Source organism: Hermetia illucens, chromosome 2, assembly GCF_905115235.1.
Source record: "Hermetia illucens chromosome 2, iHerIll2.2.curated.20191125, whole genome shotgun sequence".
NCBI lineage: Eukaryota > Metazoa > Arthropoda > Insecta > Diptera > Stratiomyidae > Hermetia > Hermetia illucens.
In genome coordinates, this window is record NC_051850.1 from 181,498,951 (window position 1) to 181,521,465 (window position 22,515).

The 22,515-nt window shown below is 44.9% G+C and overlaps 1 protein-coding gene across 1 annotated transcript in view; it reads right to left on the reverse strand.

The window, feature by feature from the left end:
- Nucleotides 1-5,191, reverse strand: part of LOC119649915 (prolactin-releasing peptide receptor) — a 214,270-nt gene extending 209,079 nt beyond the window's left edge. The window contains exon 1 of the mRNA XM_038052317.1: nucleotides 5,080-5,191. The gene's annotated coding sequence lies outside the window, so the exon portion shown is untranslated. The remainder of the gene's footprint in view (nucleotides 1-5,079) is intronic.
- Between the last annotated feature and the right edge of the window lie 17,324 nt (nucleotides 5,192-22,515).

A 22,515-nucleotide genomic window follows, 5' to 3' on the forward strand; every position in this document is an offset into this window, starting at 1 on the left:
GAGAAAAGCATACCGAAATCCCCGAAGAAGTCTCGAAAGCCATAAACGCGGAAATGACTGGATCAACCAATGAAGTAGATCTGCTACCCAATGAAGAGCAGAAGCTGGACGACCTAGACCCAGAACTCCTAGGGCTCAGGGTGGACAGCGACGCGCAGGAAAGAGCCATATCGGAGGCGAAGGGCGGTTCTCTGACAATGGAAAAGAGTTTTAAACAATAACGAAGCCAATAGCCACTGCTAAGATAGCCCAGATAAACCTCCACCATGTGGAAGCTGCATCTGCGGTAATTGCAAGGGCAAGTTTCAAGGAGAACATTGGAATAGTGATGGATCAGGAGTGATGGGTGTACCGGAGGCAGATTCATGGTCTGCAAGGAGGAAGGATGCATGTAGTTTGGGACTCCTCTTGTGAAAAACCAAGAGCTTCTTAAACGTAGTTTAAAATATATATGTCTTTCAGAGTCCATTGCCGACATTTGGAGCAGTTCCACCAGTCAGCGAAACTGAAGTCGAGCAGGCAATAAAACAAATGAAATCGGGGAAACCAACAGGACCTGACGACATCGCATCTGAGCTCTGGAAAGCGAAGAGCTGGGACCCAAACTCACGATCCGAAAAGTAAAGTTCGAAGTATGGCGGGTGTATCAAAACCGCTTCGTATCTCTGTTGGAGTTCATCAAGGAAGTGCCCTCTCACCACTCCTCTTTGTCCTTGTTATGGACACCGTCACACGGGATATCCAACGTCCAGCGCCCTACACACTGCTTTATGCACATGAAGTTTTCATAGCATCTGATAGCAAAAATGAACTCGAGCAACTTGTTCAAAAATGGAATGATCGCCTCATGCAACACGGTCTCAGATTGAATTTAAACAAAACTGAATTTTTGACGACCGATCCCCATGAAACAGGCACAATCACTGCCAGCGGCAGTGATCTGCCCAGAACTGAGCGATTTAAATACCTCGGGTCAACGCTATCAGCCAATGGAGAGCTGCGTTATGAAATTGCTTCACGCATTAACGCAACCTGGATGAAGTGGCGTTCCGCAACTGATGTCCTTTGTGATCGACGTATCAACGAACGTCTCAAATCTAAAATTTACCGCAATGTCGTCCGTCCAGTCGCTCTCTATGGTTCGGAGTGTTGGCCAACCATAAAAGACAATGAACGGCGTCTTGCGGTAATGGAGACGAAGATGCTACGTTGGACTAGTGGCGTCACACGTTTAGATCACATCCGAAATGAGGATATCCGCGATCGTTATGGGGTTGCACCGATCGTGGAAAAGTTGCGAGAGAGGCGTCTTCGATGGTATGGTCACGCAATTCGTGCAAACGAGAATTCACTTGCCAAGATTGGTCTGAACATCGAAGTCGATGGTAAACGACCAAAAGGCAGACCTAAGCAACGGTGGCTTGATACGCTGGATGGGGATTTGAAAGCCTCGAGATTGCACCCAGATCAGGCATTCGATAGAGCCAAATGGCGAAGCCGATCATGACGAGCCGACCCCGCCTGTGAACGGGACAAAGGCTGAAGAAAAACAAGAAGATGTCTTTCAGAGTTCCTGACCGGGGAGCTTGTGGCTATCCAAGTCTCATTAGAAGCCGGGAGGAGCACTCGAGAGGCAGTCGTCGCATTGAGATACTTTCCAGGTGACGAAATTCGGGCTCCACAGGAACAAGTCGAAAAGCTGGTGAAGTATTGTGAGAAGACACCTCTCCTCTGCTGTGATGCCAACGCCCACCACGAAGTTTGGGAAAGCAGCGACATCAATCATAGAGATGAGTACCTCCTTGAATTTATTCTTAGCAATAAGTTAGAAAGATATAACTTAGGGAACACTCCAACATGTGTAATCAGCACTAGACAGGAGGTACTAGACACAACTCTAGCAAACACTCTAATGAACCACATGGTCAGGAATTGGAGGGTGTCGGATGAGCCCTCTATGTCTGATCACTGAATAATCAGAGTCGACGTTCCGGGTAACTCCGAAATAAAAAGAATAATGAGGAATCCCATCAGAACGGATTGGGAATCCTATGCAACGTAAGTAAGCAATAGCATTGGCTACCTTCAAGGGGGCGGTGACATCAGGAGCGAACTGGAGCTAGAAACAGTGGTGGGAAACCTCAACACAGTCGTCATTAACGCTCATGAGGCCAGCTGTCCGGCTAAGACAGTTAAGTCATCAAGGGATGTTCTATGGTGGAACAAGAACCTGGCCATAATCGGAGCGGAGGTACGAAAACTCTTCAGCCGGGTAAAACAAACCGGGGACTGGTAGAGGTACAAAAATGCACTGACTGCGTCTAGCAACGCGATCAGGGAAGCAAAATGGAACAACTTCAACGAATTCTGTGAAGGGATCGAACAAGTCACAGAAGCAACAGACTTTACAATGGTTACTTATGGGGCGGTAATCAGGGCAGAAAGAACTGAACTCAGCACACAAGCCAGGGAGTTACACGAACTCCGAAGACTGGCTTGCGTGTGCATCAGCGGGGCGATGAGGACATGCCCAACGGCATCTCTGGAGGTCCTTTTGGAATTAACTCCTCTCTATCTGCACATAAAGATGAAGGTAAGGAGGGTAATCTTCGGAATAGCCGGGCATTTCAGAGAGGCAGGGTGCTGCCTAAATCGAAGGAAGATTGATATTCTTTCTATGCAATGCCCCGAAATGTTGATACCAAGGGATAACTTGACAAGGAGGTTTCACTTCGATAAGAAGTTTAGAACACGTTGGAGTAACAAGGCAAACTGGGTGAGCATGGCTGTCACATGCGACTTAGGAACTAGTCCAGGAACTGATTACTTGGTACACTGACGGATCCCTCACACCAGAGGGAGTGGGTGCCGGTGTCAGTGGTCTAAGGAATGTACTTGGAGCCAATGGGTATGCACACTAGCATATTCCAAGCGGAAATATACGGCATCGACAGATGTGGCTTCTTAAGTCTCCAAAGGAACTACAGGAGACAGAACATTGCTATTCGCATGGATAGCCAAGCAGCGATCAAGGCACTTAGTCCAACCAGGTGAACTCTAAACTGGGGGGATACGAACTCAAGCTCACAAAGGATTGCTTAAACCTTACCAAGAAGATCGTCTTCATGGGCTGTACACAAACTGCGTCAGCCGACGGACTGTCAGAGAAGAGCTTTTTCTGGTCAGACTGGATACTCGGTGAAGAGTGACTTTAAGCATGTCGCCCAGTCTGTATCTGCTTTGTCTCACCAACTTGGAGGACACAATAATTGAGAACAAAGACTTGAAAGCCATTGAAATGTCGGTCCAAATGATTATTGTTACGCATTTGGCTCGAAAGATGCATCAGCCATCGATAGGTCTTCAGTATGGCCGGTACCGCTGCTTGGAATACTTGGGCTATCCTAGAAGATCAAACGACTCGGTTACACACTGCGTATTAGAGAATAGTTCCGTTTCGACTCCAGCGATCATCTTTGATCTGTCCGACGGCCGACGGCCTTTCAATCTGCCCTTTTACATGAGACGTAGTCTGTTGGAAATCCTCAGAGTTTCCGAGGTACTTCGTTTAGGATGATGTTATCTACTTAAGGGTTAGTTGCCTAATAGTCCGACTCATGGGGTCTGACAGAACTGATATGAAGGTCTAGGGGAAGAAGGTGTAGGTGTACTCCTAAATTTTTCTAAGTACATTCACCAGGCAGGACTGTAGAGCCTGAGGAGCCTCATGCCACATGCCTCTCTTTGGATACGTTAAGAGAATATTATATTTTATCCACCCTAATAGTAACCGATGCATATTTAAGATAAACTGACTTCACTATTATTAGCTTGAGGGTATTAAATTCTATACAATATTCAAAAATGCTGTTTATGTCGCTATTATTAGCACTCCATCTGCTTATGTACGCACAAAGGACTTGTCCTTAAAGCGATTACTCATATCTAATTGCCCTTCGTCCCAAATAACAGTATTAAATATATTATGGGATATCATAGTTCTACTACCCAATGTCCCCTTAATCACAATTACTTAGGTCCAACATATGTATTTCGCTGACACGCAATCTATCGATTTAGGCTGCTTCAAATGGGCGTAACATTGCCATCACCCCCCAAACAAATTCACTATAAAATCCAAGCAAAGCAACAGAACATTATCTTTTTAGGGCACAATAAAATTTATCTTTCAGATATCTTGTATCTAATATAAATTGGCTAATAATTGCTTGCAATATGTTTAAAAACAAATCAATAAACTCAGTATTGAAAATCTACCCATCAAACTCCAGCCAAGAGACCCATAGAATCCATTCATAATCCGAGAAATTGGTAAGTAGATATCCAACAAAAAAGTATCTTTTTTCTGCAAGCACATACACACCCAATAATAAATACCTCACTATCGGTCTATTGTAATTTATGCGTTTTTATCTATTTCGCTATGTACAATCTCAAGTGAGCAACAGTTGCCAATTTTTTTTTCAGATAAACACTTGTTGCTATCTACGCTTAGTGGGAGACGAAAAAAAGGGTGATCTCGGCGGATATTTTTAATCTAACCGAGGCCGATATGGGAATTAGATCAAACCGTTTCTGGTGCTGAAAATCGATGCATATATGCACATGGGGTGCAGTACACGCAATCAAACTATGCAAACCCCCGTCGCTAATCTATCTTTATATTGGAGCTAATTAATTTTCAAGGTATTAGGCCTAGGTAGGCTTTTGGCAAATGACAATAGATAAAAGATAAAAATATGCACATCGGATGAAATCTTTTCGGTATGAAAATATCTTTTTCCCAATTTGAGCTTCATATTTGGAAAAATAAATTCTTAGCTTTTAGTATTCTTGGAAGGAACATTATGACCGCAGGCAAAGATGGTCCTGGCCATAATCGGATTATATTCACAATATCGGATCGCTATTTTCAGGTGGGTACCTGAGCTCCTTTTTATGGTTTGTAAACGGCTCCTTCGTGTATATTTTATTGTTTATGTAATCCCAAGTCGGGTGCATCAAGACTTCGAATAAGGAAGCCCCTTAAGGGCTTACATAGGATCATTAGGTACTTACCACTGCCACTTAAAAGTATCCCGAAAAACACTCAGGATTTGCATTCACGGCTTGGGGCATCATCTAAAGTTATGGAGGGTCACGAACAGAGCACTCACTTCCAAGATTCCAAAATTCCTAGATTATTCCATAAATAACTTCTTCAGCGCGGAAACTCCACAAGTCACAGAACACTTAATCCGGACACTAAAATGTAACTCCCCAATAACCTTTATAGGCAAAATGGGAAGGCACTTCCTAATCATACCACATGAAATGCAGAAGGTACCAGCTCCCGATGGACTCAATCAACGCTTCGAAATCACAGGATTCCTTGCAATGAAAGGCCGTTACAGCCGTTACGAAATTTGCTATAATTCTGTACCACCGTGTTCAAGGCTTACAACCCGAAAGCTCTCGTGTCCTTTTCAAGAAAACCGGTACGGAAAATTACGTCTACACATTCGTTGGATTCACGTACGTGCGGCTTTCTCAAGCTCATAGGAAACTCTTCTTATCTGTCTTCGTGATAGCGTCTAACAACGACGAGTTTTTGAACAAGACTGAAAGCGGATTTCCCTCCAAAGTGGAAGTTCTCAAGTTCTGATAGCGTCTTCTAGTGCGTCTGATGACCGAGAAGCGGCCTCCCAGCTGGCTGGGTGGCAGACGGGTGGTCTGCCCCATTGGTCCACCGAATCATTTTTCGAGGAAACTCGCCAGGAAATCTTCACGTAATTTCTGGATACTACGAGCATTTTAGATAAATGAGACTCATGTTCACAAAACTAAGATGCATTGAGAATTGGTGATGCGGCAAACCATGGAGTTGGAGTTACTCTCCGGAGTTGGGCCGTTCGGACTAGACGTGGTGTTGGGGCGTGCAAGTCACGCTGCTGGCAACATGTACCCAAGCATTGTTACTACAAATTGGACTTTTTTGCCAGTGGCATCTCATCATTCAGGTGGTGGCAATTGTTGAGGTGAAGAAGCGTGAATGACTTGATGACATGTAAAAGATACATTGCTTGAGTAAAAGTAACTCATTCATTCGTGATAATGAGAAAACTGCAAAAACCACGGGGTAATTGAAATTAGTGGCATTTTTTCCACCTTAGAACCGGAGGAAAAGTAAATCGAAAATTTGGCTAATCTGATTGAGTATCTTACATCTGAAAGATGCTTTCGGAAGTGGATTCATGGTCATTCATTTTTGAACTGGTCTACATTGCACTTTTAGCTCTGCACCGACTATGATAGGCATATTGTGGTTACAGTTCCCTCCCCATTTGATACCCCAAATCGCATATCTACCTACATATGTAGATATCTTATTATCAGAGGAGAAATGTTCATACCTTATCGAAGGGTGTATGATTCCAGATAAAGCTAATCCTGCTGAAGCTTTAACCAAATTTTTCGCTAAATGTAATACAAGCAAGGTCAAATAATTTAATGCCTACAAGCACTTGAATAGTGGTAAGCAAAGAACTGATACTTTTGATAAAGTGATTGATTAATAAACCTTCGATTTCGAAATAAAGAAAGCAGTAAAAGATAAGAAATTGCAGCTCACGTAGCAAAATTTTCCACGATTTAACGCTAATGCCCAGTAGTGCCCAGACATAGTAATCTATAACGTCTGGGTTGATAGGGAATTTTGGAAAATTTTACTTCCAGAAGGCTACTCCTATCCCCGTAGTATTAAGCCAATAGAATGCGAATCGAGTCTATATCGAAATAATATCGGAACCATAAGCCCCCACTCTAGAGAAGAAACTGATCCCTACTTCCTGACTTTGGAAATAAATCTCCTAACGAGGTCTCGATGTGAGTAAGGGTCGTGATGATCCACATATAATCTCAGTGATAATCCCTTCACAGTGCATTTCAGGGTAGACTAACGAGGAAAATAGTTGCCTGGGCGCCAACCTATCACTCTGTGAGAGTCTCTCTTTGAAAATGACTCTCCAGAAGCTATGCCTCTTAACGTTTTATGTAAAACGAAACCTGTCAGTCTTTTTTTGAGAAGGTGGAAAGGACTCTGGCCTGGGCATGCTTCCTAACCCCGTGGAACGACCTTTAGATATTACATCACGCGGAGTTAACTTACTTTAGCTAGATCTCCTTCCGTCTACCTGCGGGGGTCGTAACTGCGCCTTCCTCACTTCTTCTGCTTTTCGCAGTTTATCCTGGATTACTGCGATCATGGAATTGATCGCATTCGAATCCTCCTAGCAAGCTACCATTCTCCGGATAAAATTTTCAGGTGATTTTCTTCCACGAACCTAGGACATTGGAAGAATACGTGCGCTGGGTCCTCTGAGACTCCGTCGCTTGGAGAATTAAGTAAGGTGTCCAAATTAAACCTGTACAGCCACTCCCCGAGGAAAAGGATCAACCTGTAAGTCCAATGACCCTTTTCTGACTGGTCTCATCGGTGTTGCCATCTGTTTATGGATCTCTCCCTTCGGCTTTCTTCACCTGCGATAAGGGAGAGATAGACCTGGTGTTATAAATGTTCATCATCTCGGTTGCCAGGATGACAATGGGCATCATTCCCGACATGACGAACGCTTTCTCTTGCGGCGCTTAGTGATGCGGACCGCTTCCGTCTTTTCCAGCCCAGCACTCTCTAACCAAGCCTTAACAACACTGATTACTTTGCTTGAGTACAACTCAACATCCTCGAGATGCTTTGCAACCACAACGAGTGGCATATCGTCATCGTAACCCACCGCTGTGGCCTCTCCGGAACCGGAAGGTTAAGTACATCGTTATCCATAATGTTCCACAGTAGTGGGTCCAGTACAGAACCCTGTGGGACACCCGTGGAGACAACGTACTCTTTGGGTCCATCATCGGTAGTATACCAGAGTGTCCGCTCTTGCAAGTAATTACCGATAAAAGGGGCGAACACCAATCATCGCCCGAGATTTTCGTATAAAGTTCAATTGGCTGAGTTGAATGCATTCCTCTCTCCAGGGTCACCACCACCCAATATTTGCTGATACAACCCCTTCCGTGAATTGCATTTTCGGCCAAGCCAGTAACTATTTTAATGGCATCAATGGTTGATCTGGCTTTAGGGAACCCATACTGCCTATCTGAAAGGCCCCTTTGGCTCTCGATGACTGGGAGTAATCTATTATAAATTACCCCCTCCAACATTTTCCTCCCTGGTGAGTGATGGAATCGGCGTCCCATTCAGGGGGCGCTGGAAGGTGTCAGTGCCGCCCTCTTGCTGGGGGAATAACCCCTGGATTATTTTCAACAAGAGCATGAGGCACGTGATCTGCGGAGATGGTCGACCTCTGAATCGTCGTGTCATAATTTTATTGGTGTACCCTACGGATTTATGTCGGCTTCCGAACAGAGCTTCTTAATACTCTTACTTTCCTAGATGGCAAACTCGAGGTTCTTACGGGCTTCTCTACAGGAATGCTCGTTTTGCCCTTAATCGATTCTACCTATTGCCCTCTGAACCGTTCGGCTGGCTCTGTGGCAAATCGATCGAAGACTGGCAGTTCAATATTTCTCTAATAATTGGATCTTCTAGTGGGAAATGAGCATCTCCTAGGCATCGATGCGTCACATGCTTTAGAAATGCTTTATGTCACACGAAGAGCCCTATCCGTGGAGGTGCTTGCTTTGCTAGGCAGGTGTAACCACATCTCCATGAATTTAATATTTGCTCATCCATCGGTTTTGTAGACCATCCTGGTGTTCTTTTGGATTTCGGCTTCCGGGGTGCGGGTCTCCTGCCTTGTGGCACCGTCCTTAGTTCAAAGGTGATTGCCTGGTGGTCGCTGTACGTGAAGTCCTCGCTAACTTGCCAGGACACGCCACTTGTTTTTGGAAATCTTAAAAAGACGCTGCTACACTAGATTGCAGCAATGCGTGGGATTCGCACCAACTAAAAACATTCGGGACAGCCCGGGGACTCATCCGATCTGAAATGATGCAAGTACTTCCTGTATCTACCGTGTCTTGTAAGGAACTGTGTTAGGTGGTGATTAAATTCTCCATGTTTTTGTTCAACCCAACTCTCAATACACGGGATCAGTGTATGAGTCTAGCGACCTCTATTAGAATTATCTCACTGTTGCTGCCATCTCTTGTACAGCTCCTTCCTAACGGCTTTTCAGAAGCCCGCGGTCACTTCGGCCGGATTCACCCTCCGATGGAGACAGTCTGCATCATTCGCTAAAAGATTCAAGGGAATCATTACCGCGTTGACACGCACTGCCTAACCAGATACCGTCCTATATGCACTGCACACGCTCAGCATGATTGGCCAGTATATCGAACTTACCTTTTCCTGCTTTACTGTGTTTTCCAGTGCGCACGCCCAAATAGGAACCGCGTATACCAGGATGGATTTCGGCACACCTGTGATAAGCAGCCGGCGACTAGACTTTGGTACTCCAATATTAGGCATCATCTGTGGTAGAAATAAAAGGATCGTATAGATCCCAGAGCGAAACGTGGATTGGTACCCACGATGGAGTATAAAACCTGGGAAACGCCTGCTGAACCAAAACCAACAGCTCTACTACCAAATCCTATCTCCACTTCCACGTGGATACCGCTGAGGGCTCTTTCTTAACGAAAAGCTTTAGACAAAGAAGGATGAAGGCGAGTCTCCGGCGCCTAAAAACCTGTCCATTTTCACATATCAGCCCGCGGACCCACACATGGACCGTAAGCCGAAAGAAGTGTTCATGTACTATTATCTCACTTCATTGAAGAAGCCAAGGTTGAACAGCATACAGGATGTTTGGTCGTTGGGATTGCAAACTTTGAAATCTTGGGCACTATCAGTTTCAAACAAAAGTCTTACCCTGGTGGCCGGCCCAGCCAGAGTAGAAATTCTTCCTGAACCATTGGTGGGACCAAGACATGGACTCAATTAACAAAAATCAAAATGACTAACCGACGAATGAAGAAGAGGTGGTGATACCAGATGCATCATCGAAGGATGGGTTGCTGGCATCCAGCCAGGAGACGGCACCCGTCGAGAGCAATAGAATTGGTGCCAGCCGCAGCACCACTGACCTGAAACCAATCGCAGGGACCACTCAGGGCGAGACGGCAGACTGACTAATAGTTTCCAGCTGGAATCCATTGCCAGCCAGGCTGGGTGTAGCGAGTACCACCCATAGTACTTCTAACCGGAAACTGTCGACCTTAAAAGCAAAGACCGACAAGAACATCGGTCGCTGAAAACCGCCTAAGAATTGAAGGTCCATTGAAGTCCTGCTCAAGAGCCAGTTACAGAACGCCATGCATGTTCTCAACAAGAGTGCGAAGAATAGGGAGGTCGGTACTTTCAATGAACGGGATGAAAAGGACCCCGCTAAATACCAGGGGATTGTTGAGGAATATTACAGCAGGCGCCTGGTAGACGAGCAGAAAGCGAAACCAACCGCTCTCAAACGCAATCGATCTCAAGACGAGGCCGAATAAAAACACAAGCGGAGCATATTTGACAAGGGCTTGGTTGCTAAGCAACCTTTGCAACCTGATAAGCAGCAACAGCCACAAACTGTGAAACCCTTCAGCAACGTGGCCAGGAGCCGCTTACATATGGCGCTGGCGATTCTGCTATCGGAAAATTGTCGGAGATGGTTATTGAGCATCTCCTGGACGCCAAAGGCGAACACACGGGATCCATTCCCTGCGTTAATTCCTCTCAGGTTGTTCGTGGGTTCCGTTATAGCTTGCGAATACCAATTCTCCTTTCAGATTCCCAGGAGACTGGTCGCTCGAATCTGGTTTATCAAAGATCCGCATGGATAAAGACAAGTTCGGCTAATCCCTGCGCCATCAAAATCCCAGGATTCCCATGGACAACTGGGTAGTTATCAAAGAGGAAGAAACCAGACAAAAGCCAAGCTTTTCCGCTGCTTATAAACGGAAAGTGCTTGGAGGCACTGGAAAACGTCGAATATAAAGTATGGTTCCGAGTCTGAATCGCAGAGGAGAAAGTGTTCTGCTCTAAAAAAACCGGACGACGACGTGGATGCAACCAGAGAAGATGAGTATCGACGATTCGACGGAGATTCATGAATCTCTCACGCAAGCAGATCATGTTTAGGGTAAAGCAGATGAATCTGCAGCACCCAAAATACGCCTCGGCTAATTTGCTTGTATTGTTCCTAGGGGAAGATATCGACATGGCCCTAGTACAGGAGCCTTGGATCGGAAGTGACCGAACCGAAAAAGGACACGAAAGTAAATATTATTAGTTATTCCACACCGCAGGAGGCGCTGATCTGACATGATCGAGAGCATGTGCACGCTCTTCTGTGTCCGGACCTCAGTTCCAACGGACTAGTTGCAGTAAAATTTGAGCAGGGAGAAAACGTGTCCGATGCGTAAATTGGCAAGATTCACACGACAGATGAACTGGAGTCAAAAATCGAGGCTCTGGCAAAGGCATTCCGCCTTTAAAGTCTCGCGCTCTATTAAATACAGCAAGAAGGCACTGTTACCGTTGTCGAATGTCCAGCCTCAAGAACCTGACAAAGGAGATCTTCAACGTCTGCTACAGACATCAAGATTGGAAGCCATTCAAGGACCACCTGAAGAAGTATAAGTCGGCCATCAAGACTGGCTAGAGGTGGCCTTAGTTGGACTATTGTCAGAACATTGAAAGCACCACCAAATTTTCAAGGCTCTATAAGATTCTGTCAAAGCAACATAGGAGTCCATCCTTTCTTAAAAAGTCGGAAGGCTCCTGGACGGAATCTTCGCCTTCGAGCTGCTGGTTCAGACACACTTTCCGCCAGCAAGGAGGACCGTGAGTCAGAGCCCATAATGCAACTGATGCTATTTATCTCCGGGGCAAGGGTATTTCTATTAACGCTGCGGAATGAACAAAGATTGGTTCTTTCCTCTAATGTAAATTATCCGGGTGTAATATTGGATCCAAAGCTAAATTAGAAATTGAACATAGGTCAAAGGATTAAGAAGGCTTATATAGTCTTCTATGCCTGCAAGAGAACCTTTCCAAAGAAATGGGATCCCCGGTCGAGGATTGTCCTCACTATGTACACCATTGTGGTGCGTCCCACCCTAACGTACGAATCTATTGAATGGTAGTAGGCTTTGACCAAAAAGTGCAATACAAAAAAGCTTAATAGGATTCAAGGAACCGCGTGTGCAGGTATTACCGGGGCCTTTCAGTCCTGCGTGGAAGATTCTTTCAATGTATTTCTGCAATTGTGGGCCATAATAACATCATAGACGAAGTACCTCGAGAAATCTGGGCATTCCTGAGGGGCTATGCCACACGCAAGCTGAACTTCGGCGCCGAATTTAATGAGAAAATGAGGTTTATTCAAATAAACCTGGTTTATTCAAATGAGCCTCAATCATTGTAGGGTCGCTCATGATTCACTCGAGCAGGACACCTACGAATACAAAGTGCAAATCACCATCACTAGCGAACCCTATAGAAATCGTCGCGGTGGCGTATGGGGTACAGATTCCACTAGTGAAATGGCGATATGAGCATGCGGCCGACAAGCCATACAATGTACTGGGAGTCAGACAGCCAGTGCTTTGGAAGTGGACGTAAGCTCGTGGTGGAGCGCTTATAGAATCGTGATGGGGTGATTCATTTCCGCAGATCTCGTACCCTACCCTCTTGTTAAAAATCATGTAGGGGTTATTCCCCGAGCAAGAAAATGGCGCTGACAATCTTCAGCAACCTCTGAATGTGACAGTAATCCTGCCAGTCACGAGTGATGAGCTGCTGGAGGTCTGCGGTCGAACAGGAGATAACAAAACTCCGGGTCTGCATGGGACCCTTAACCTTGCGTGAAATCCAGACCGGACATGTTCGCTAAGTTGTTCGAAGTGTGCATGTCCGAGGGGATATTTCCAACTCCATGGAACTTAATTCTACTGCCTAAGGCTGATAAACCTCCAGGTAAGCTAACCTCCCAAAGACCTTAAAGTCTTTTAGATACTGTAGGCGAAATGCTAAAGCAGGCAACCTAAAGTAGATTACTCCCGATCGTTGAGAGCCAGGGAGGCCTCTCAGATCGACAGTACGGGTTCCGGAAAGCCAGATCAACCATCGATACCATCAAAATGGTTGCTGGTTTGCCCGAAGATACAATTCACGGAAAGCGTAGTATTAGCAAATATTACGTGGTGGTGACCCTGGTCGTAAGAAATGCATTCAATTCAGCCAATTAGAACCTAACATGGAAATCTCTGGCGAAGATTGGTATTCCCGCCAATTTCGCAGCTATTGTCAACAAGAAGGGAGCCTTTGGTATGACACCGATGACGAACCCCAGGAGCACGTTGTCTTCGTGAGTGTCCCACAGAGGTCCGTGCTATGGGAAATAATGTACATCGATGTTCTTTATCTTCCGGTTCCGGAGGAAGGCACGGTGGTGTGTTACGCCAACGATATAGATAGTGCTGGTTGTAGTCGTAAAGGATCTCGAAGGTGCTGAGTTATAGTCCATTTCGGTCGCCGTGTCATTCAGGTTGTCATAACTCGCCAAAGCTTCAGAGAACGTATCCTGCTTGAACTTTCTGCGAGTATTCAACCCGCTACTTGGTCTACCAGCGACTTTAATAAAGATCGCCTGGGGGTCGCTGTAGGTGTAATGCTCACTGACATACCAGGTGGTTCCCCTCGCCAATGGGTGAGAGAAAATCTTGCGCAGCCTCACAGTTATTGAGATTTAATGATGATTTGAATTAATCTCTTTTGGGCCTTGTATTTAGCGCTCTCCTGAACGCTGACATCTGCTACTGCCAGTAATATATCGGTTGTCGATGTCCTCCTTTTCTTCGTACAGCATACATTTCGTGTATGCTCTCGATATCTCTCTCTCCCCCGCACTTTCTGCATCGCTTTGATCTATCATGGGCGCTGGTGCATGCAGTAGCTATGTGCCCAAAATCGGGGCACCTGCAGCATATTTTCATGTCCACTCGCTCCCTGAGCCAACAGGTGACTCAGCCTATCTTCACACGGTTTGCGGCTAGTATTTTGAAAGGAGTCTCTACTGGCAGGCTGATAACTGCAGTCTGCATCCCCCCATAAACCATTCGCATCGATTTTACTGCTTGCTCCTGCAGTCGCGAAAGCTCGAACACCTTTTCCAGTGATTCGTGGATATCCTCCTTCGTGGTAACATCATCGATGTCCTTACACTCGATAGTTACCCCCTGCCGTCTTGCGCTTACTTCAGCCTGCTGGCCAAAAGATTTTTCCACCTGACCGAGGAATTTCTCCGCTGTTTTATCATTAGACTTCTTTAACTTCAGTATGAGGTCTCCCTTCTGTGACGGCCTAATTCGGTTGACGCAATTTCCTAGATCCCTAAGTTCTGGTTACGACTTAACTTGCTTAAGGATGTCGGCATAAGTTGCTTCCCCCTTTTTGGAAGTTACGATAATTTCTGGCCGTATCCTCCTCCTCCGCTTCTTCTCAAGGTTGTCTCCAAGAACCTTGCTCTTTGGCTGCTTTCAATGCCTGCTCCTGTTTCTTTGGAGAAGGGCATTTCATCCTTTTGGGGATCTGTTGGGATCCAGGTATTTCACCCATCCCCTCGCGGCTTTTTTTCTCACCGAGTAACCTTTGCAGAGGAGGTGTCACCTGTGCCGCCTGGGTAACTTTCTTGCCTGGTTTACACGCTCCTTTCCCCTCTCTGCGTCTCTGCCCACGCCATTCTGATACCTCTGATCACAACCCAAATATTTTGGTGGATGTTCTTCCTATCCTTTATGAACTCACTGAGCTCCATTATCTTCTCACCCAGGGTGGCAAATGCCGCTCCCGGGTGGTCGTTCGCTCGCTAACATTCGTCACACCCATCAACTGGTATCAGAATCACGTCACTGGACTTGGCTTCCTTAAGTTTCTCCGTCATTTTCTGACAAACACCTCATCCGTCTAGTGATCTCGCTTGACTAAGCGGCGATCTAAGGAGCACTGAATTTCTTCTGAAAGGACCCGATATCGCAATAGGTGTTCCCTACTGGACACCTGCAACCGAGGCAGTACGGTCGCCGGTCATCGTCGGTCAGGGGCCGGTGCGTTCGTTGCCAAAAACCACCGGCATTGGGCTTCTCAAGCCTTCTATTGATGGTACTGGTATTTTGTTTTTCGCACCGATTTGATTGTTTGTGGGGGTGTGTCCGGGTAGCTGAGTGGTTAGAGCACTAGGCTACCGTACGGAAGGTCGCGGTTCAAATCTCACTGGTGACAGTGGAATTTGCATCGTGATTTGACGTCGGATACCAGTCGACTCAGCTGTGAATGAGTACCTGAGTCAAATCAAGGTAATAATCTCGGGCGAGCGCAATGCTGACCACATTGTCTCCTACAGTCTACTGTAGTGTACCGTTACGGTCTTGAATGAAGTGTTCTAACACACTTCAAGGCCTAGATCCAATATGGATTGTTGCGCCAACGATTATTATTTTTATTATTTGATTGTTTGGGTATGTGCCCCAAATTCAGGCACGGGCACGCGTTCACGGACCACAGCCGTGGTAATAGCCAGAGTTTTGCCCCCCGCTACCTCCGTGCTCCATAGGAAGTCCTATCCCTCCAGCCGTCTTTTCCCCTCATTAAACTGATGGTAGGCAACCGGCAGGCAGCCGCCGAAGGTTCTATAGACCTTCAGGAGTAATTTTGAGTTAGCTTAAACCAATGTCCGTCTGTCTGTCTGTCCGTCCTTTTAGTTGTACTATTGCAGCTCCAGTTTGGAGAAGGACATTACCGGCCACATTTAACGGAAACAAACTGATTGTAATCTAGAGAATAACAGCCCTAAGGGTGTGCTCTGCATTCAGGACTGACTCAGATGATGCAACATTCGTCATCTCGGGAATGATGTCCACTCACATCTTGGCAGCTGAGATGACGAACATATATAATGTGAAAACCATCTTTCCTTTATCGCAGACGAAGGACGCCGAAAAGGAGATATATTTAAATAGATGGCAGGAACATTGAGAAAGGGAAAGGGTCGGTGGATACACAGGCTCATCCCTGAAATTCTAGCAACGAATGCTAGCATGTCAGGAAGACTGGGATGTAATTAAATCCATAGTCGAATCTATCCAGAACAAACTTCAAAAAGCAGGGGAGACGAGAAAAGCGCAATTAGGTACGACGCCTAAGGATGAAAGGTGACTAAGGTAAAGTGAGCTGACTCCGCCGGAGGGTCGGAAGTGGTTTTAGTGGGTCAGAATCCCACACGCTGGCGTTTCTAGGTGAGTGTTTTTTAAAGATTTCTACCTCCTCAAAAAAAAAAGACAGATAGGCAGACAGACAGACACTTAATAAGGTTGTGTTAGAAAGCTATCTGACTATGGGTCAGAGGGGTCCGTGAACCCAAAAAATTAAGCTTCCTATTGTTGAAAAGTCCTATGTCCTAGGAGTCTACTGTCGTTATGATTAGTGTTATCAAGGTGGCTACTACTTCAGATACAACTACAATTGATTAGCTCTTTTCCTAATGATTTAACACTAATTTTATCGGACTTAAGGTAACAATAGAATTAGTACTTTTCTGGGGCGTCTTTTTCTTCGATACGTTTAGGAGTCAAAAATATTGAAAAATTTTATATTCATTCAGCTCTAAAAGCTATGAAATTTCGGGTGAAATTCTTGTAGATGACAAACGCGACGTTGTGCCATTCAGACGGGAGTCAAATATTTCCGTGCCTAATGATTTCTTTTCTTTGCAGTTCTGAGAAAACCATTTCTCTGCTTTATCCCTTTTTTATCGTAAGAACCTCCATTTATTCTATTCCTAGAAATTTGTTACAATTTACCATCTTATTTTCCGCAGATCTATTTCATTCATTCCATCAAATACACGGAACTCCATTGTACGCATCCAAGTGGCTCAGATAATCAGCTTTAAGATTAAGCAAATGCGTTCAAATAAGCCATTTCTGCACAGAAAGTGAGTCTCCTTTGTTGATGCCAGCAGGTGAATGTACTTCAACCTTCACCTAGAACTACTTAAAACGGAATGGATTCCAGTCACAACACGGAATCTGCAGCCTCCAACAACAGTCTGGTCATTAGCAGCAAGCGCCAAACTCAGCTTCCAATATTGTTCCATCAACAATAGCTTCCGGAATTAATCTCCTTCGCAGTATCTAAGATGCTAAGTACAATTTTTCTGGTCTGAAAAGATCGTCATCTTAAGGCTCCGTTCAAGTTCCTCAGTTCAAAACGGCGGATAATCAGGGGCTCTTATGCGCGCGACAAATATTTGCGAAAGTGATTGACACTGGTCTAGAGCAAATCTTTGGTAGAAGCACAAATTAGATCACTTGGGGGGTAAATAACGATAAAAAGCACACAACGAGCAAATGGGCAAACCACGTTGCATTGGGATTAATGTTAATGGAATTTCAATTGATCTCTGGGCTTCCGATCTCGGGGGCCGGTACATGGTGACTCCTCACCCCCTTGGATCCACATGGCGGCTGAAAGCCAGGTTAGAAATGTAATTTTTATTAAAAATCATCTTCGCATCTTTTGTGTGGCGTATCTATAGATGAATATTTCGCACAAATATGATGAAAGAATAGATAAATCTCTTGGGAGCTTTGTGAAATGCGAGTAGAGAATATCAAAGTTTGAATGTTTCGTTAAAGATACTAAGCAGTTGTTATAATTGGAAATATTATCGTAAAAAGATAAAATCTGTTTGGAAAATGTACTACAGATTCTTTTTTAACTCTTTCTGTTTGTAGTTTCTATTATTACCGCGTTCTACAAAAAGTGTTGAAAAACTTTGGTCAAACGTATCTCATTTGGAAATTTGCCTTTGATGTTAGCATGTAAAATAGTTTCAGCAAAGGGACATTAACTCAAAAATCCAGCCAACTTCAATAGCAGTATGGGGAAAAGGTAACCGGCAATACTTACAAATTGATTCAAATTTAAATTCTACTGTAAATGTTATATTATGCATGCAGGGAGTAACATACTTCTACGTTAAGTTTAAGGGAGGGGGTGTACAACTTTTTTCACCGAGGATAGTCATGTGTGGTATCAAATGAAAGGTCTCGATTAGTACAATTCGAAGCCGAAGTTTTAACATTGATTCTTTTTCAACCATAGATATTGCCCTAGATTTTAGGGGCAGGATCATCCTCATCCAAACGGATTAAGTGACCCGCCCACTCCAACCTATTGAGCGGATTTTATCCATAACCTGACGGTCAGGGTATCGCTCATAGATTTCGTCGTTATGTAGGCTACGGAATCATCCATCCTCATGTAAGGGGCCAAAAATTCTTCGGAGGATCCTTCTCTTGAACGCTGCCAAGAGTTCGCAATTCTTCTGGCAAAGAACAAATGTCTCCGAGGAATACATGAGGACTGGCAAGATCATTGTCTTGTATAGTAAAAGATCTGACCCTATGGTGGGACGTTTCGAGAGGAACAGTTTTTGTAAGCTGAAGTAGGCTCTGTTGGCTGCGAACAACCGTGCGCGGATAGATAGATAGGAGAAATTATCAATGGTCTCAACGTTGTAGTCTTCTATCTTCATTGTTTTCGTCTGACCAGTGCGAATCGATGTTGTTCGTTCTTTTGGTTTTGTCGTTGACATTGCCACCATGTACTTCGTCTTGCTTTCATTAATGTGCAACCCAAGACCTCGCGCCGCCTGTCGATCTGGATGAAGGTAGACTGTACATCTCGGGTTGTTCTTCCCATGATGTCAATATAGTCAGCATAGGCCAGTAGTTGGGTGGACTTGAAGTGGATGGTACCTCTCGAATTTACATCGCGAATCACTTTCTCCAGGGCGAAGTTGAAGAGGAGGCATGATAGGGCATCCCGTTGTCGTAGGCCGTTGTTGATGTTGAATGGTCTTAAAAGTGATCCTGGTCAGGGTCAGCTTCGTCAGTCTTATCAATTTCATCGGGATACCTTTCATGGCCGTATACAGTTTTACCCTGGCTATGCTATCATAGGCGGCTTTAAAGTCAACGAAGTCAATGATGGTGCAACTGTTGTTCATATTCCAACAGTTTTTCCATCGCTTGCCGCAGAGAGAAAATCTGATCTGTTGCTGATTTGGCTGGAGTGAAGCCTCTCTGCTATGGGCCAATGATGTTCTCGGCGTATGGGGCTATCCGGCCTAGCAAGATAGCCGAGAATACCTTATAGATGGTACTCAGCAACCTAATACCTCTATAATTGCTGCACTGTGTGATATCTCCCTTTTTATGTATGAGACAGATAATGCCTCGTTGCCAATCGTCAGGCATTGATTCGCTATCCCATACCTTGAGCACAAGTTGATGAACCACTTCGCCTCCATATTTAACCAATTCGGCTATAATTCGATCGGCTCCTGGCGACTTATGATTTTTTAGCCGATGAATTGCACGGACTGTTTCTCTTAAACTTGGTGGTGGCAGTATTTGTCCGTCGTCTTCAGTTGGCGGGACTTCCAACTCGCCGAGGTTCTGGTTGTTTAGTAGCTCATCAAAGTACTCAACCCATCGCTCCAATATGCCCATTCTGTCGGAAATCAGATTTCCCTCTTTGTCTCGGCAGGATGAGCATCGAGGTGTATAAGGCTTCATCCTGCTCACTTGTTGGTAAAACTTGCGCGCGTGGTGCGGTTGCTCCCTGTACTTTTCTAGTTCACAGACTTGTTGGTTCTCCCAGGCTTCCTTTTTCCGTCTGTGAAGTCGCTTCTCCGCTCGACAGAGTTCGTGATAAGTCTCTGCGCGTGGCCGCGTTCTTTGAGAATACAACATTACTCGGTATGCAGCACTCTTCCGTTCCATTCCTAGCTTACATTCATCGTCAAACTAGCCGTTTCGACTCCTTTTGCGGCTGGGGCCAAGTATGTTTGTGGCCGTATCCATGATAACGTTCTTCAGGTGATTGTGAAGATCATTTGTTGATGCTTCATCTCCAGGTCCTCTGTTGACTGCGGTTATTGCGGCATCCATTTCCCTCTTATAGGTGTCGCGCAGGGTTATGTTGTGGATGGCTTCAGTGTTCACTCTCACCTGATTGTCAGAGGGAATTCTAGGTAGTATTGTTATTCGAGCTCGGAGCACCATGCCAAAGAGATAGTGATCAGAGTCTATATTGGCCCCCCTATATGTTCTGACATTCATCAAGGTGAGAGGTGGCGGCGTTCGATCAACACGTGGTCAATTTGGTTGAAAGTGGTCCCGTCTGGAGAGGCCCATGTATGTTTGTGGACCGCTTTCCGCGCAAACCACGTACTTCCAACAACCATTTCGTGTGACCCTGCTAATTGAATAGTCCGCAGTCCGTTATAGTTTGTTTTTTTCGTGTAAGCTATGGGAGCCAACGTATCGCCTGAATACGGGCTCCCTCCCTACTTGGCTGTTAAAATCCCCAAGTATGATTTTGATATCATATCTGGGATAGGCTTCGAGGGTTCGTTCTACTGCCTCGTAGAAGGTATCCTTCTCCGACTCTGCAGTCTCCTCTGTAGGGGCGTGAACGTTAATGAGGCTTATATTTCTAAACTTGCCTTGCAAGCGTAGAGTGCATAGCCGTTCGTTTATGTTTTCAAAGCCGATAACAGCAGGTTTCATTTTTTGGCTGACTAAGAAACCTACTCCGAGCACATGGTTTACTGGATGACCGCTATAATATATGGTGTAGCGGCTCTTCTCCAGGAAACCGGTCCCTGTCCATCGTATCTCTTGTAACGCTGTTATATCAGGCCTATATTGGGACAGGGTATCGACTAGCTGACTAACTTTATCTCTGTACAGGGAGCGCAAGTTCCATGAGAAAATGCGCAAGTCGTTATTCTGTTGTCGTTGCTGGGTCCGTCGTTTCAAAATCCATCCTGTCCGAGGCTCCTTTCGTGGCTCCGTAACATCGGTTTTCCGTGTAGGGTTGTCAGCCCTACCCAACCCCCAACCTGGAGTACCAGTTGGTATAGTTTGTCCCGTTTTTAGGCGCGGGAGACTCGCCTTCATCCTTCTCCGTGTGCAGCTTTTCGTTACGAAAGAGCTCCCAGCGGTCACGACGTGGAGGTGGAGATAGGGTTTGGTAGTAGAGCTGTTGGTGTTGGTTCAGCAGGCATTTCCCAGGTTTTATGCTCCATCGTGGGTACCAATCCACGTTTCGCCCTGGGACCTGTACTACCCTTTAACCACCACCCTATCGTGTTATAGATGGAAATAAATGCCGGGAATGGTTTTATGGTTTCGATCGGTCAATTCACCCCTATGGGGAAAACATTTGCAGTTCCAGATTGAGTTTAAGGGTGTAAAATTTTCTTTCACCGAATATTGTCATGTGGGGTATCAAATGAACACTCCCGATTAGTACTTTCCGATACTGATATTAGTTTTGACATTGCAAAGGGAAGCATTACGGGGGTCCGAAAAGAGTCAGTTACTTCAAGGACTCATTCCCAAAAATTACCCAAGTCAAATATTTGAAAAGAAATATAATCCATTTGGGCCTTCAAACACTCTCCGTTAATATATTTATTATAAGTATATTTTCTAGAAATTGACTTGGAAAGTTTATCCTAAAATCATCAACTCTTGCAGTAATATAGGCTACATATAAAGCATTATACTAAGTTTGGTAGAAATCGCACTACTGCTTACACTTTTGTGCTAATTTCTTGCATTTGAAAACTTTGATTGTACTAAGGTGAATGGTTTGAGAAACTAAATATATAAACATTACGAGCTAGGTACAAATGGGAGAAATATTCACTTAAATGAAAATATTCTTGAGAACTCTTACTATCAATTTGTATGAACTCCATTAGAGCGACCTTGACGATCAGGGGCGACTATCCATCCAACGATGGAATATTTGAGACCCAGGTTTCTCACAAATTTCTCTCTATCATCGAGACGAAGCCAGCGAACATAACTGATACGAGATTCCGCTGGGTGAGTGCCTAATAAAGTCCTATTCACGAGTAGAGCATTTGCCTTGGAGGACAAAACTGCCTCCATCCAAAGAATTGGTTTGGGTAAGTCTGCTTAACTTTTAGTCAGCCTTTAATCAGCTCCAGTGGTATCAGAGCTGAAAAACATTGGCGGCTTCTATCAACCCAATTGTCAAAAAGTGCCCACAGCAGCCAAAATAAGGATATGACACTTTAAGTTGTAACAACTGCTTCACTGTAAGTCATTAAACTTTACTTCAAGCCAGTAGTGGCACACCTAACATGCTAGAATCAAAATATGCCAACAAAAATTTGAAAGAATGGATCAGGAAGTGCTCCTTTGCCCTCAACAATGAGATCTGATATCCAATCAATTAAAAACAGACTGCCTAACCAGAACCAGACTGACGTTGAGCTTGGTGTTCATGGCAATAGTCAATTTATTTATGGGTTGGGACCACTAAGTCGGTAATGCCAGCTTTCAATTTCAGTGGTACGGACATGTAATCTACTGTACCTTCATCTAACAAAG